Raw genomic sequence first — 16,371 nt, 5'->3', positions numbered from 1 at the left:
ACACGTTGTGCAGATACGTGACCATCCGTTTCCTGCAGTGTTTTCACAAATAGAATCCTGTTATTTCCACTGTGGTGGACATCTTTCCCTAGCACATTATGAAAAGTTTTGGAGCTGTCAGAAGGAACAACTAAGCCACGTGCGGAGATGTGTATTTGCATCAAAGGGCAGAGACAGAAAAGAACTGATATCAGCGCACAGGTTTGTGCTCATAAATGGCTCTGCCATTTTCAGGGTAGGACTGAGTCACAGAGCAGCCACATGGTACCACTTACCAGTGTGCAGGTGTACTGCTGCAGAATTCATCACCAGATACAGTACACCAAGTGCACATCTCATGCAGATCGCATCAACGCCACACAGTCCAGATTCAGGCCCAACCACAGTACAAAAACAGCGCTCATCACTTTCACAGATGACATCAACGTGATCCTTGACAGTGGAGACACAGCAGCCCTCATTTTCCTGGACCTCTCTGCAGTATTTGGCACCATCTCAAACCCTATCCTAATCAGGCATCTGCATCAGATTGGCATCCAAGGACTCCCTCTCCACTGGATCTGCTCCTTCTTAACAGACTTAGCACAAGCTGTCAGCTTGGCACTTTATTCCTTGGAATCCTGCAACCTCTTCCGCAGAGTGCCTCATCGCAGCCTCGCAGCCCCATCCTCTTCAACATCATCCATGCCCATGGTTTCAACATCCTCTCCTATGCTGATGACTTCCAATTCATACTCTCCCTCTCGGATAAGACCAGCAGTACAAGAAAATTGTTCACTGACCACATGACCTAAGTCACTAACTGGATGAAAGGCAACTGTCTCAATTTCAAAACTGTCAAAACAGAAGTAATCTTCAGTAAGGAAACCTCACCATGGTACTCCAAATGGAGGCTGACCGAACTTGGACCAACACCCAGCACCCATGCCAGGAACCTTAGAATAATCATCAAGAGCAAACTGGACATGACTGCACAAGAAAAGCAATTACTGCATCCTGCTTTCACATCCTGAAGATGCTGAGGAAAACTTCAAATGGTTCCGATGTAACAGTGGAAAAACTGTCACTCTCTACGCCGACAATACCGAAAGTCACTGGAAGACTTCAAACCATCCAGAGCTCGGCAGCCATATTCGTCCTCAATGTCCCACACATAACTCACATCACACCACACGTCAGGGAGCTCAACTGGATCCTGATACACAAACATGCTTATTTCAAACTCCTCACACACACATTTAACGCACTACACAACTGAGGCCCCACCTTCCAGAACAGTCACACCTCCTTCCACCTAGACATCTCACACATAGGACTCCTACTTGCACACATCCAGTGCATACATAGATCCAGGTGAGAAGGACTGGCACTCTCTTACTTAACTTCTAAAGTGTGGAATGGCCTCCCATTTCACACCAGAGCCTTCTCCTCTCTTCTTGAATTCTGCAAGAAGCTGAAAATCTGGCTTTTGACTTGACCAACCTGCCATAGGCAGGCCCAGGCACCTACATGTGCTCAGCACCATAATACCCAGGATGTCAGGATGAATCTGTGCATAGAAGTATCCATTAGAATTGGGCTTTGCACAGCTCCATGTAGACCTGATGAAGAAATCAAGGTGTTGAGCACAAGTGGTCGGAAAAGTGTATTTTTGTTTGCTTGTAGAGGTGAGGCGCCATATTCTTACTTTAGTTGGTGATGAATCCCAGTGATTTTGCAAAGCACACCAGTTTGTATGGTATAGGATACTGAGATTTTATAGCTTTTTGGGTCATTTCTATGGCCCCTTTGTGTAACAACACTTTGTGTAGTTCCTGCTGCTCTTGAGTTGATTTCTTGGAGCTGCATATAATGGTTGCTCCAATGCCACTCTTCAGTGGGCTCTATATGGTGTACTCTGGTTGCTTCGACTTGACTGCATCGGTTTGGACTTTGGTCACTCCAGGGTAGACTTCACACACTTTTCTCAGGTCACTTAAATGTACCTACTAGGGTAGGAATTTGTCCCTCTTAAGTGGGCTCCAAATAGCATCCTCTAATTTCCTTAACCTTGCCTCCAGAGGCTGACCTCTGTAGCTCCAGGGTGAATCACATAGTATTACTTGAAGACCCAACTCATCCTAATCAATGGTAGCTTCCATTTCTACCTTATGACACAGGCAAAGGAGACTCCAAGTAAGATGACAATCACATGGAACAGAAATGAGTTGAAAATGGGAAATATAGTAAGCCTCAAAAGAGCAAAAAGTTGCTCACTTTAGGAGAAAAAAATAAAACATTGTCCAAAACAGTGATCCAAAGTGTAAAAGTAGGAGTCTGAATAGGAGTCTCAAATTACACCTGAGCCATGCTGCTCCCAAGAGGAATGCTATCAGTTCTGGAGGATAGAGGTGAATAATCGGCCCCAAGGATTCCATCAGTGTTCTTTTCCTCACTCCATGGGGATTATAGAGAAGCCATTCTCCAGGAAGATGCCCAGGCAAACTCTTTGGTGGGGCAGTGAGGAATTGCTGCTCCACCTGAGACTTGTAACTGTACACGCTGATGTTCCTGCTCATGTCACAATTGAGTGTCAGTGGCATTAACTGATTGTGCTTGGATTTAATTGGAAAGATTATCAGGAGACACACCTTGATGGATCAGGACAGCTTGAGAACATGTGGATGGGCTCAGGCAAGTCAGAGGTTAATTGTTTTGTTTCCTTATTGCCTCCCAAACATCTGCTATGAAGGAGTCTGGCAATAGTTGCAGTTCTGCAAGAAAAAGCTCAACTGTTGAAGAAACAGGCTAGAAAATTCATATAATAAGGTTGATGGCTCCACCACACATCTAGTAGTTCTGGACAGATGGATAAACCCTGTAAACTCTAAATACAAGGTTAAGTGCTACACAAAGAAATTGAAGAGACTGGTAAATAGGGAATTTGAGAGCACACACCACAAGTCGCTAACCCTACAATCTGAAGTTGTCTTTTCAAACTCAGGGTAACAACAGCATGTTGAATCCTCTGCTTGCTCTGTGTTGGTATTGTGAAAACTGACACAGTACAGTTAACAAAACCCAAGGAATAGTGATGTAAGATGGCCACCACATCTTCATGTTAAGAAGGCAGCCACCTTTGATGAGAGGATTGCCCTCGGACATAAACAGCACCCTTCACTTGTGCCATGTCAGTGATTGCACACAATCTCCTGCTCTGTAAGCTCACTTTGTGTGGTTCACATGATCACCAACTCACTGTCTTGCAGACCAATCCAAAGTGCAACTGGCACTCCAACAAAGTGATGCTGAAGAGCGAGGACCCCAAAGTATCCACACAAAGGCTGAAAAAAAGAGCTCACATTTCTGTGTTCATTATATTTTTAAAAAACTACTGACTAATCAATTGCTAACCTGTCATGAAGAGAACAACAACAAAAAAGAGATGGAAGCAAAGCCTCTTGCTATACCTTTTTTTCTTTTTTTTGGTATTGAAGGGAAAGCCTGAATGAGAACTGTGCATGACTCAATCAACTCACTACATTGTCAGGAAATGTAAATGTAAAAAATCAGTTTTCAATAGCTAACTCTACCAGTGACCAACCAGATGTGCTATTTGCCATCAGTATTGTGAAATGCAGAATGGGGACACCATCTTCTACATAGATAATCTACTGCATGTTTGTCATTCAATCCTACACATACAATTCCATTGTAAGATGGCTACTGTGACCTGTCATATCACAATAGCCAAGCAAACTCTGTGCTCCAAACCACCATGTGTTGCATAGGAGACAGTCCAGGGCTTGCCTTGCTTTTTGCCCTCCACTCTTCATAAAGCTTTAAGTTCTGACACATCAGAAGAAACTTTACTCTCTCAAAGAAATTCTAATTTCAGTCAATTTACCATTTCTCACATAACACAACAAAATAACATATTAATAAATCAAAAGTGGAAAAGAAACTGTTTCTACATCATATATTTCAGGATTTCTAGAATGTTATATTGTATGAAGGCATCAACAGTGTTGACAAGTAAATCAAACTTCACTTGAATGCAGTGATATTATTCAGGATAGTGGAATCTAGAACCATAGGAGCGTGCAGCATGTATTTTGGTGAGCGTTTCCTTATCAACCTTGTCTGGAAATAAGTTGTTCTTAGTGTTTGCTTTACATTGCGACGCAGTGCATAACACATTGAGATCTTTTAAAATAGTTAATTATAGGACCAACTGGGAAATTTGGTAGAAGATGAAAATGGACAAAGTGGTAAAATCACACTACCATTCTATACACTCTTCAGCAGGGGTGTCCACCAATGCTACAGAGCCAAGCCAAATGTCCAGATTTTCACACAGGGCTTGTTTACAAACACTAAATCTACACTGGAATTATTTGCATAACCAGTTGATATTCTGGAAACCTGGTGTGCATCTGGCCCTCATGGAACAATGTTGGACCACTCCTGTTATAGAAAATTAAATTAAACTGTTGTGGCTGCTGCATGGGAACCAGAATCCCTCAATATCTAAGGTGTGTTGTGTTGGTTTCTCTGAGTAAGGTGTGATTTGACGCATGGTCAGAGTTCAACATCACTGCACGTTAGTGACAAAGTCCCTAAATCTGTGCCACATTGAGGGAACAACCAGGTGAAATAAAGATATTTGCCCTTGTTGCACCTGCAATAGAAAGGCATAGTATTTTTATTCATCCCCAGGTTTACCAGTGTTGGTAATCCTGAGAATGCACCAAAATCCTTGGGTGGATGCGTGGGAACACCGACGCGCCACCCATGGAATGCCTATCTGGGGCAGAGTAATGCAAAGCAGTTATTTGCACTGCCTTGCGTTATTCCAGATTCATCAAGACACTCAGGACCACAAAAGGTGACATTGCATGGTTTGAAAAATCTCACTAAGGTTTTGCGTCACCCTTGCACCTCCTTATGTGACACAAAGATGACACAAACCCTTGATAAATATGCCCCCGGTCTATAGTAATTGCCCTTCTTGCTTGCTATTGCTTTTGTGGTGAAGGTAGGGATGCTGTTTGAGCTTGGAGCAACATTATTAATGGAGTTGAGGATAACTTGAATGTCATGAATCTTCTGGCGGCCCACACTCAAGTATACAACTGCGGCTGAAGACTTTTGGGGGCCAGCCTTCAAAGCCATATAGAGAAGCACACTATGGCATCAACCACTGAGAAAGGGTAGCAGAGAGGAATAAACAGGATTAGGTTGTTTTGCAGGCATGGGACTAAGAGCTATACAGGATTTTTCTCTGTCCCTTAAAATAGATAAGTAGTTGGTCCTTCTAATAGAGAGAAGTGTGGTAAATACACAAATAATGTGGAAGATGTGCCTAGGAGGCCGTTGGTGGTGGAGGCTTACCTCAGTGTGGCACAGATCTGGTGGGAATACAGGCTTCATGTGAACGCAAAGATGTCACCCTCTTTCGTCACAGGCTGTCCCTCAGGGCTGGAGAATGTGAAGCACTGCAGGAGGCTGCTGAAAAAAGAGTAAAAGCTCCATTTTGGCAAGCTGCTTAACAAACTTGATGACCTGCAGAGAAAATTCGATAGGATGCCCATTCAATGACGAAACGTTAGAGTGGTACTGTGGGAGAAGAACATGCAAGGGCATTCAACCTGTAGATTTATAGATTTGCAAGGTACATTAGAGTTCAATGTGCAACACCTACCCACACTAGTGACAACCCAACTCTGGGCACCTCTGATTCTCTTATCTTTATCAGGATCTAATGATATATGGTGGCACAGGGTATCCAGGAATAGCATACCCAGTCCCCCCTCAACTAATTTGCAGAAATAGTGACTTCATTAACTGCTTACAGAATGCATGGCTCTCTGAGTCCCCTGAAAGAAGTGGCGTGTGCCCTGATTAACACACACATATACCCACATACAGAGTCTCTCCCACACGTGCACACCGTCATATTAACATAAATTCTAACATGCGCTCTCTCACACAGACTCTCTTGTACACAAACTTTCTCACGGTGCCACAGTCCAAGAATCACACATATTCGGGCAAGGCAAAATATCTTAATCCAGGACACCACTACTGAGCCTTTTCCACGGGGAAAACTCACAACCAGCAGACAATGGCCTACACCCAGCTCTTCTCTTCAGTACTGGAGGCAAAGGAATGAAGGACATGTGCTATTTAACACATGTTTACATAAAAAAGAAAAACGGCAGTATTAAAATGTAAAAATTATATCACCTGTCCCCGACAAATACTGTTTTCAAAAACCTTCTGAAGTAGACCAAGCAAATTTAGGCCCATATTTATACACTGTTTGTGCCGGATTTGCGTAATTTTGTTTTTTGCAAATCCAGCACAAACTTAACTTCATATTAATATTTTGACGCTAGACCCGTCTAGTGTCAAAAATGTGGAGTTAACGTCATTTTAAGGATGCGTGAGACCACCTTGCGTCAATGAGATGCAAGGTAGGCGTTCCAGTCCAAAAAATTACTCAATTACCCTAGCGCCATATTTATTCAACAGGGCAAAAATGACCCGAAATATTACACTAAACTTGATTTGCCTCAAAATTTAATGCCTGGGTTAGGGCAGGCGTTAAAATGAGGCAAACACACCACTACTTGAGGAAAACACACTCACACACCATCACAGACCAACAGCACAACATGGAGGTGCTGCTGATGCAGCTTGCAAGACGACGCCGAGCACAGGACCAACGGCAGCAGCCAACACCACCCCAACGTGGCCCACAAAGGCAACGCAGAAGACAGGAGAGGGTCTTTAGGAACAGGACAACCCTCCATGGCCTCAGGGAATAAGACATCATTCAGAGGTGTTGACTGAACTGGCAAGCCATATACCAGCTGCTGCGCCATATTGAGCCACAACTAACAGCTAACCTGCACACACCACACAACATACCACTGGTGACCACACTGCTAGCTGTCCTGCATATGTTGGCAAGTGGCTCCTTCCAGACAATGTGTGCCCTGGTCACTGGGGTATCACAGCCCTTATTCTCTGCCTTCTTGCCCAAGGGGTTAGATGCCATAATCTACCTCACACCCCACCACTTCAGCTTCCCCAACACCCAGCAGAAGCAGCAGGAGATAAAACAGGGCTTCTACCAAATCCATGGCTTCCCGAATGTGCTCGGTGCAATTCACTGCACCCATGTCCGGATCGTCCCACCTGCAGCAACAGAGCACCTACTCTAGAACAGAAAGCACACGCATTACATCAATGTGCAGGCCATAGTTGACCACCAGGGATTGTTCACTAACATCTTGGCCAAGTATCCTGGGAGTGTCCATGACTCATTCATATTCTGCTACAGCATGATCAATCAGCACTTCCAGGACAGACAATACGGCAATTGCCCTCTTGTCGGTAAGTCAATAAACCTAGCAAAATACACACAGCACAAGAACCCTGTAGGACACGCAAAACATACACCACTACATTGACGCGTGGGAACTATGACACTGAGGTGTGACACTGGTAGTTATGTTGTACACCCTGACACAATGGGATACACACCTCTGGACAAATGATGACTGCCACAAACATTAGCTGTCACTCTAGAGCAACAAGGGATCAATGTCAAAGCCCACAGTGACAATGACATGGCCTGCCCTGGAAATACAACTTGGAAGATGAACCATTTACAATTAAATTAGGCCACATAGTCAATCCGACACCCTCCCAAGCAGTATGTAGCGTGGAAGGGGTGTGCAGAACACCATGAGACACATAGCATGATGATGCTGACTCACATGTAGGTGACCCAGAAATACTGATGCAGTCCCAATATTATACATCACTCCTGGGGTGCTATTACCAGGTAGCAATAAGGAAGTGGACTGTGCTATGAACACATATTAATGTGACACAAATGCAAACTGCACACTGCTGCACACACTGAAAGAGCCAATTGTCCAACAAAATAGCATATGTACAGAGAGATGGCCCTTCCTGCACAGATACATCCACCTCCACATGGCAGTTAGCCAGGTTCTCTGGAGCAAGTATGGTAGTGTAGGTGCAGGGTTGCACATGAGCTACTAGCAGAGGGAACAACAAAGGTTTGCCTAGAACGAAGTCACACATGGGGCAATTGTACACTGTCAATACTGAACACCTCAGTGCTGCCAACTTATGGAGATGTGTTGTGCATTGTCACCTAGCTAAATCAAAGGGTCTCACTGTTGCATTTGATTTGCAATGACATATATCTAAATGGATGGGAGGTCCAGGCCAGGTAGTGCAACCATGTTACCACCACATCGGAATCTATTGTGTGTGTGGAAGTATCATGTCCCCTCCAGTGCAAGCACACTAAAACATGTTGGACAATACACACAATGGTACATACATACTGACCAACAGTTTGGAAAAAATCATAGATCCCAGGTCAATGATCCAAACACAAGTTGTCAAGTCAAACAACCCACTGCAGAAAAAACCTCACAGAAGCCCAGGATCTCCCACAATACCACAAACACACATGAGTCACAGATGACACAAGATATCAACTTCCATGCTACCTGACGTTCTTGTTGCTAGCACTAACAAAATACTCACTCCTATTATCTTTTGCAGCAGATCAGGGTTACGAGATCCATCCATCGATCATGACCCCATTCCCCAACCCAAGCACAGCAGCAAAGCGTGCCTATAATGAGGCACATCCAAGGATACGCACCATTGTGGAAAGGACCTTTGGCATCCTGAAGTCCCGATTCAGGTGCCTGGACATCACGGAGGCAGCCTCCTATATGCCCCACACATTCTGTGTAAAATTATATTTACCTGTGCTATCCTGCACAACATTTGTGTGAGGAGGAACATCCCTTTATATGAGCCAGAGCAAGACCTGCCTGAGGAGGAGGAGGAGGAGAATGGTACAAGGGAAAATGAAGGGGAACAGCAGAACACAGCTGCAGGAATGCGCCGCAGACAACAAATTGTACAAAAACGTTTTCAATCACTAGTCACTCTACACACCTTGTTAAGATGTATTAATTAACACCTTACTTGATCAAAAAATCCTGCTCTGGTTTCTTCATTCTCCATCACATGTTCCTTAAGAATGTGAGTGTTACCTCAGGGAGCATGTTACAAAGACAAATCTATTTATGATGCAACATCAAACACATGAAATAAATTCATAAAAACATCAGCCAATGCGTTTCGTCCTCAACATAGGATTTCTTCAGGGCTGCAGTGAAATAAGAATAATATCCTTAATACAATACCTCATATATTAAATAATGAAAAAAGTGTTCTTTTTCTAGAAATATAAAAGGTAAAACAACCTTAACCATACAAAAAATGAACACATAGGCCCTCATTACAACCCTGCTGGACGGTGATAAAGCAGCTGTAATACCGCCAACAGCCCGGCGGCAAAAAAATGGAATCACAACCATGGCAGAAATCGCCAACATATACAGCCATTTTAACACCCCGACCGCCACAGTGGTAGAAACAAACACTGCGGCGGTAACCTCAGGGGGGTACTTCAGCCGGATTAATGCACGACGCCACTGATCCACAAGGGGGCTCCATGCCCACTGCTCCCAAGTCTTTCCAGTGGGTGGTTTGCCACTGCTCTATCCTGGGGAGTGCAAAGCCACAGTCTCTCAAGTCTTTCCAGTGGGTGGTTTGCCCACTGCTGTATCCTGTGGAGTGCAAAGCCACAGTCTCTCAAGTCTTTCCAGTGGGTGGTTTGCCCACTGCTGTATCCTGGGGAGTGCAAAGCCACAGTCTCACAAGTCTTTCGAGCAGGTGGTTTGCCCACTGCTATATCCTGAGGAGTGCAAAGCCACAGTCTCTCAAGTCTTTCCAGTAGGTGGTTTGTCCACTGCTCTATCCTGGGGAGTGCAAAGCCACAGTCTCACAAGTCTTTCCAGTCGGTGGGTTGCCCACTGCTCTATCTTGGGGAGTGCAAAGCCACAGTCTCACAAGAGGATGTCTTTCTCCACTGGTTCTGGAGGGGGCTTTGTGCCCAGAGTGCTTCATCCTGCCAAGGACTGAGGAAGTGGATATGATTCTCCACTGGTTCTGGAGGGGGCTTTGAGCCCACAGTGCTTCATCCTGCCAAGGACTGAGGTAGTGGATGTGATTCTCCACTGGTTCTTCAGGGGGCTTTGTGCCCAGAGTGCTTCACATGCAGTGTGGCAGGTCCCATTCCCACACATGGGTGTGTGTGCCACGAGATTGCCTGGGAACAGGTAGCATGATACGCCATGGAGGCAGACACACTCTACCCTGCTGCGACTTCGCCTGCCACCTGCAGGGAGAAACAGTGCTGAGAGTCATGCCTCATGGACGCTGGGCAGGGTCCAGGACATCTCCTGCAGCCTTGGACGGCTACCCACTGGGGATGATTGCCATGTCAGCTGTGGTGGCACTGTCTGAGCACGTCGCAGGGCTGGTGGTGGTGCTTGCGGCGGTGTCTGTGGCGAGGTGCTGGCAGTTGTGCATGTGTCTGCACCTATTGAGAGACAGAGCAGGACGTCTCCTGCAGCCTCGGACGGCGGCCCACTGGGGATGATGCTGGGGATTGTTGCTGAGGCAGCAGACGTGCGGGTGGTGGTGCTAGTGGCAGTGCTGGTGGTGGTGCTGGTGGCGGTGTCCACTGCCTTACAGGTTGGTGTAGTGGTTGACAGAAGGGGTGACTCTGGCCCCTCAGTCGGGGCCACCATCCCCTGTCCTGACCTGCTCTTCGGCACCATTGATGTTGCTGCTGGTATCTTGCCACTGTCCCTTTTTGGTTTGGAGGAGCCCTTGCTTGCTGTTAGGTGCGGCTTCTCCCTCCGGCATGTGGGCACCTTCTTCACCTTGTCAGGTGGCAGAATGGCCTGCTCTTTGGCCTTGCTAGTTGGCACACTGGCAGCCCTGATGGGTGGTGCCCGCGATGAGACCGGAGTTGCTGGCACCACTGTGCTTGGGAATTTGGTGGGTGAGGTGCTGGGTTGGGACCTGGAAAGCCTGGCCCTAGGGGAAGGACAGGGGGGAGGTGTAGGGAAGAGGTCAATGTTAGCCAGGAAAAGTGTCTTAGACACACTGGGATGGGCAGATGGAGGGGGTTTGGGAGTGGAGGAAGAGGTAATGGTTGTAGGAGGTGTACGTTTGCTGAATTTGGGTGAAGGTGCATGGGCCGGAGGCTGTTGTGAGGTAGATGGCTGTTGGGTGGGTGTATGCCTGCGTTTGTGTACTTTGGGAGGAGAGCTCACAGACACACTGGGAGAGGACACAGGGGATGTGTGAATGGTAGTGGGGGTGGTGAGTGTACGTGAGCGGTGTGTGGTGATTGGCGTGCTGGTGATGGAGGTAGTGGCTGAGGATGTAGTGCATGCAGGTGTGAGTGGAGATGAGACATGGAGGGAGGAGGGGGACGTGGAGGAGGGGGACACAGTGGAGGCAGTGGATGTTGCTGTGTCTGCATGGGGATGGTGCTTGTGTGAGTGCCTATGTGGTGCTTATGTTTGCCATGTCCACTCTTGTGTGCTGATGAGTGTGCATGCTGGTCTGATGTTGGGCTTGGGATAGGCTGAGGTACAGGGGATTGGGTCTGGGTGGAGGAAGATGGAGGGAGGAGGTTGGACACAGGTACAATGGCTGCCATCAGTGCTGAGGCCAGAGCCTGAAATGCTCTCTGTTGGGCAGCCTGCCCAGAATGATTGCACTCCAGGTATGCATTTGTTTGCTACAAATGCCTCTCAACACCCTGGATGGCATTCAAAATGATAGGTTGCCCAACAGTGAGGGATCTCAGGAGGTCAATAGCCTCCTCACTGAGAGCAGCAGGGCTGACTGGGGCAGGGGCTGAGGTGCCTGGGATGTAGGAGATGCCCACCCTCCTGGGTAAGCGGGCACGGGACACATGCTGAGAGGCTGCTGGGAGGGTGGTGCTGGTAGGGGGGGTGATGGCTGTACCTGTTGATGCGGTGGGCACAGAGGTGCCCGCCACTGCAAGGGAGCTCCCATCAGAGTAGGAGTCGCTGTTGCTGGTGTATGCTCCTGTCCCCGTTGTGGAGCTCCCCTCACCCTGCGTCCCACTGGTGCCTTCAGACTCCGTTACTTCACCTTCCAGGGCCATGTGGGATGCAGCTCCCTCCTGCTCCGGTGCCACTGCTCCTCTGCCAGATGATGCTAATGCACACAAGAACAGGGTGACAAAACAAAAAGGGGGGGAAAACAGAAGAGACACATGGTCAGTGCATGCAACACCACTACCGTTGGTGGACACAACACACAGGGAGCAGCCCTATGCACTAAGCCATGCACTAACAGTGCAGGGAAAAAGCACATGCCCAAGGGGGACTCTGTCTAGACCCATTTCTTACACAGCTGGCACCCATGGGAGCCTGACTAGGTGTAGAGGACAAATACTACCTTTGGGGTTGGAATGGGAATGAGGCTGCAAAACAATGGATCTACCTTTGCGCATATGCCCTTGCCTAGGGGAACCCAAAGGCCACCAGCCCCACCCAGACACCTCGTCAAGCACGCAGAGTCAGCTGAATGACAGTGTACTCACCCCTTGTGGCTGCTGTGGTGCCCTCAAGCGCCCACCCAACTCCAGATATGCCACCGCCAGGATCCGGTTCATCAGGGGGGTCATGGTGCGACAGGCACCCCTTCAACGTTGGGTGGCCATCCCTAGCTGGGCCTCCACCGTCTTCTTGCTCCAGCGGCGCAGGTCCTCCCATCTTTTCCGGCAGTGGGTGCTCCGTCTATGGTAGACCCCCAGGGTCTGCACTTCCTTGGCGATGGCACGCCAAATACCCTTCTTCTGGTGGTCAATGACCTAGAGGAAAAGTGAAGTAAGAATGGATGTTACTATCCCTTACAGTTCTTCTCATGCTTTGCCTAAAAACCTCCCACCCTGGCCCAGGCATACATACACACATACTATCCTCACATGATGGCCTGTCCCCCTCCCCTCCCTCTTCCATCCACGACACTCCATACAACATGTGCCATCCACCATGCTCACAGTGTACTCACCTGTTTGTCTGGAGGACCGTACAGTTGCGTGTACTGGGGGAGGACCCCATCCACTAATTTCTCCAACTCCACCGAAGTGAAGGCAGGGGCACTTTACCCACTGTAGCCATCGTCGCTTCCAGACACAGGTCACAGCAGCACCTGCAGTATAGGTCCTCTCCTGTTGAAGGTCAGGTATCAAGTGAGTGAACAGTTAGAAAATGGCGTCCGCGGTGGTGCATACCGTCACCGCCGGCGTACATTGTCATTGCCTCCTGGAACCCATAGGGCCCAATGTTAACCAATGCTGAATTGCTCTGCGGGCTTCCACCGCCTACCACGACGGTGTACAACGCCAGTGCAGTTACCTCATTTCCCCTTGTCCCACCTTACAGGTCAGGCAGCTGCCATTTCAGGGGGCCACATGGCAGGCCAAATAACTGAGTCACACATTTTTAGGCCAGAAATACGGACAAACAAAGGCACATGGAGAAATTGTAACATTTTTGCAAAAAATAAATTGTGATACCTAAGTGTTGTAGGGCACATCCGCTGGGGCAGGTGATGAGATGGCGGCATCCTCGGGTGTACAGAGCCCTGGTGGACCTGTCGACAATGGAAGAGAGACACATAATTATCACTTACAGACTTGATCGTGCAGCAATCCAGGAACTGTGTGTCCATTTGGAGCCAGGCCTGATTTCAGCTATCCGCCATCCCACAGGAATACCCCCTCTAGTGCAGGTCCTGTCTGTACTCCATTTCCTTCCCAGTGGGTCTTTTCAAACAACAGTGGCCATGGCATCAGGGATGTCCCAGCCAATGTTCTCTAACGTGTTGTCCAGAGTGTTGTCTGCCCTGCTGAAACACATGCGCAGCTACATTGTTTTCCCTCAAGTGAAGGATTTGCCCACAGTGAAAGGTGACTTCTTTTCCCTGGGACATATCCCCAACATCATTGGTGCCATTGATGGTACACTTGTGGTATTTGTTCCCCACCACAGGAATGAACAGGCGTACAAAAAACAGAAAAGCTACCATTCAATGAATGTGCAGATGGCGTGTTTGGCAGACCAGTACATCTCCCATGTGAATGCCAAGTATCCTGGCTCAGTTCATGACGCTTACATTTTGAGGAACAACAGCATACCCCATGTGATGGGGCAACTCCAGAGGCTCTGTGTGTCACTATTAGGTGAGCCTAAAGTCCCCACACAGTTTCATTTGGTGTCTGGGTATGGGAGATTCCCTAATGTTTTGAGGATGTCCAACAGTTGTCCCTCGATATTTGCAGGTGACTTTGGTTACCCCAACCTGTCATGGCTACTGAACCCAGTGAGGAATCCCAGGACAAGGGCAGAGGAACCCTACAATGAGGCACATGGGCGAACTAGGAGGATAATCGAGCGCACCATTGGCCTCCTGAAGGCCAGATTCCAGTGCCTCCACCTTACAGGTGGATCCCTATACTACTCACCAAGGAAGGTGTGCCAGATCATCGTGGCCTGCTGTATATTGCACAACCTGGCTTTGCGATGCCAGGTGCCTTTTCTGCAGGAGGATGGGCCTGATGTTGGTCTTGTGGCAGCTGTGGAGCCTGTGGACAGTGAAGAAGAGGAGGCAGAAGAAGAAGATGTAGACAACCGAAACAACATCATCATGCAATACTTCCAGTGAGACACAGGTAAGAAGATGGAACTGCTTCCCACATCTCATACTATTGTAGGAGCTAGCATAAGTCTGCCTTTTTCACTCTGTATATGGACCCTGACTTGTCACTTTGGCTTTCCATTTCACAGATCTGGGTCCCAATTTGTGCCTTCTGCTATGTTTACTCCTGGCCTACAGCTGTGTAACATTGGTATGTGAACAAGTACATTGACTGCTATATTCCAGAGATTTTGCAATTGCACAATTGTGAAAGCACATACTGACTCCAGATTGTTTTGTGATTCAAGGGTGTTTATTTCTGTGCAAGTAAGTGGAGGGGGGTGAGAAATGGGCTGGGGTGATGGTGGAGGAATGTCCATGGCAGAGTCCAATCTCTTGGTCTCACAGGTGCATTGCCCAATGGGGCATAGGAAGTGGAGCTATGGCAGTTTAAGATGGACAGGATGACAAAGTGGGACAGAAGGGTGACATTCAGCAGTGTCTTATTTCCTGGCAGGGGTCTTGGCAATGTTCCCTGTCTTGTTCCTGGATCTGAGGGACTGTTTGCGTGGTGGTTCTCCTTCTGCAGGGGGTGGGGTGCTGGTGGCCTGTTGTTCCTGTGGTGGTACCTCCTGTCCACTAGCGCCGGCAGAGGTGGAGGGCTGTTCATTGGTCCAGGCTAGTGTCAGGGTCCCGTTTGTGTCCCACTGTGTCCCTCATGGGGTTGACAAGGTCTGCCAGCACCCCTGCAATGGTGACCAGGGTGGTGTTAATGGACTTCAAGTCCTCCCTGATCCCAAGGTAGTGTTCCTCTTGCAGAGGCTGGGTCTCCTGAAACTTGGCCAGTACCGTGCTCATGGTCTCCTGGGAATGGTGGTATGCTCCCATTATGTTGGAGAGTGCCTCATGGAGAGTGGGTTCCCTGGGCCTGTCTTCCCCCTGTCGCACAGCAGTCCTCCCAGTTTCCCTGTTATCCTGTGCTTCTGCCCCCTGAACCGTGTGCCCACTGCCACTGACCCCAGGTCCCTGCTTGTCTTGGTTTGGTGGGTTTGCCTGGGGTCCCTGTAGTGGTAGACACACTGCTGATTTTCGTGTCCTGGGAACAGAGGGATTGGCCCGCTGGGTGGGTGCTGTGCTGGTGTTTCCTGAGTGGGGAGGCTCTGTGGTGGTATGGGACTGTGTCAGGGGAACCGACTGTCCCAAGGTCCCTGATGGGCCGGGCTGGTCATCTTGATTCAGGCGCGCAGAGCTATTGTCATCACTGTGGGCCTCTTCTGTGGGGGGACTGGATATGTCTGGCACCTCCTGTCCAGTGACGTTGGGTATGGGTCTTGTTGGGGTGTAAATGCATAATTTTAGTATCTGTGTGTGCCATATTGTGCATTGGGAGAGGTACCCTCTACTCCTGTGCTTGTATCATTTTGTTAGCCCTTTTGTTATAGTTGGTTTGGGGTCTGTGTGGGTTTCTGTACTGGACATGCTTTTGTGATGGTGGTCCATGCATAGGTGTTGCATGCAGGGCCTTGGTATTGAGATGTGTGGGTTGTGATAGTAGGACATATGGAGTTGATGGTGTGATGGGGTGAGGGTAAGAGTGGGAGTATGTGATGGCATGCAGGTGGGGTTGGGGGGATATAGTGGTAAAGATATGACTTACCAGAGTCCAGTCCTCCTGCCACTCCTGCGAGGCCCTCAGGATGCATTATTGGCAAGACTTGCTCCTCCCATGTT

Source organism: Pleurodeles waltl, chromosome 4_2 (assembly GCF_031143425.1).
Source record: "Pleurodeles waltl isolate 20211129_DDA chromosome 4_2, aPleWal1.hap1.20221129, whole genome shotgun sequence".
Classification (NCBI taxonomy): domain Eukaryota; kingdom Metazoa; phylum Chordata; class Amphibia; order Caudata; family Salamandridae; genus Pleurodeles; species Pleurodeles waltl.
This window is presented reverse-complemented; position numbering follows the sequence as displayed.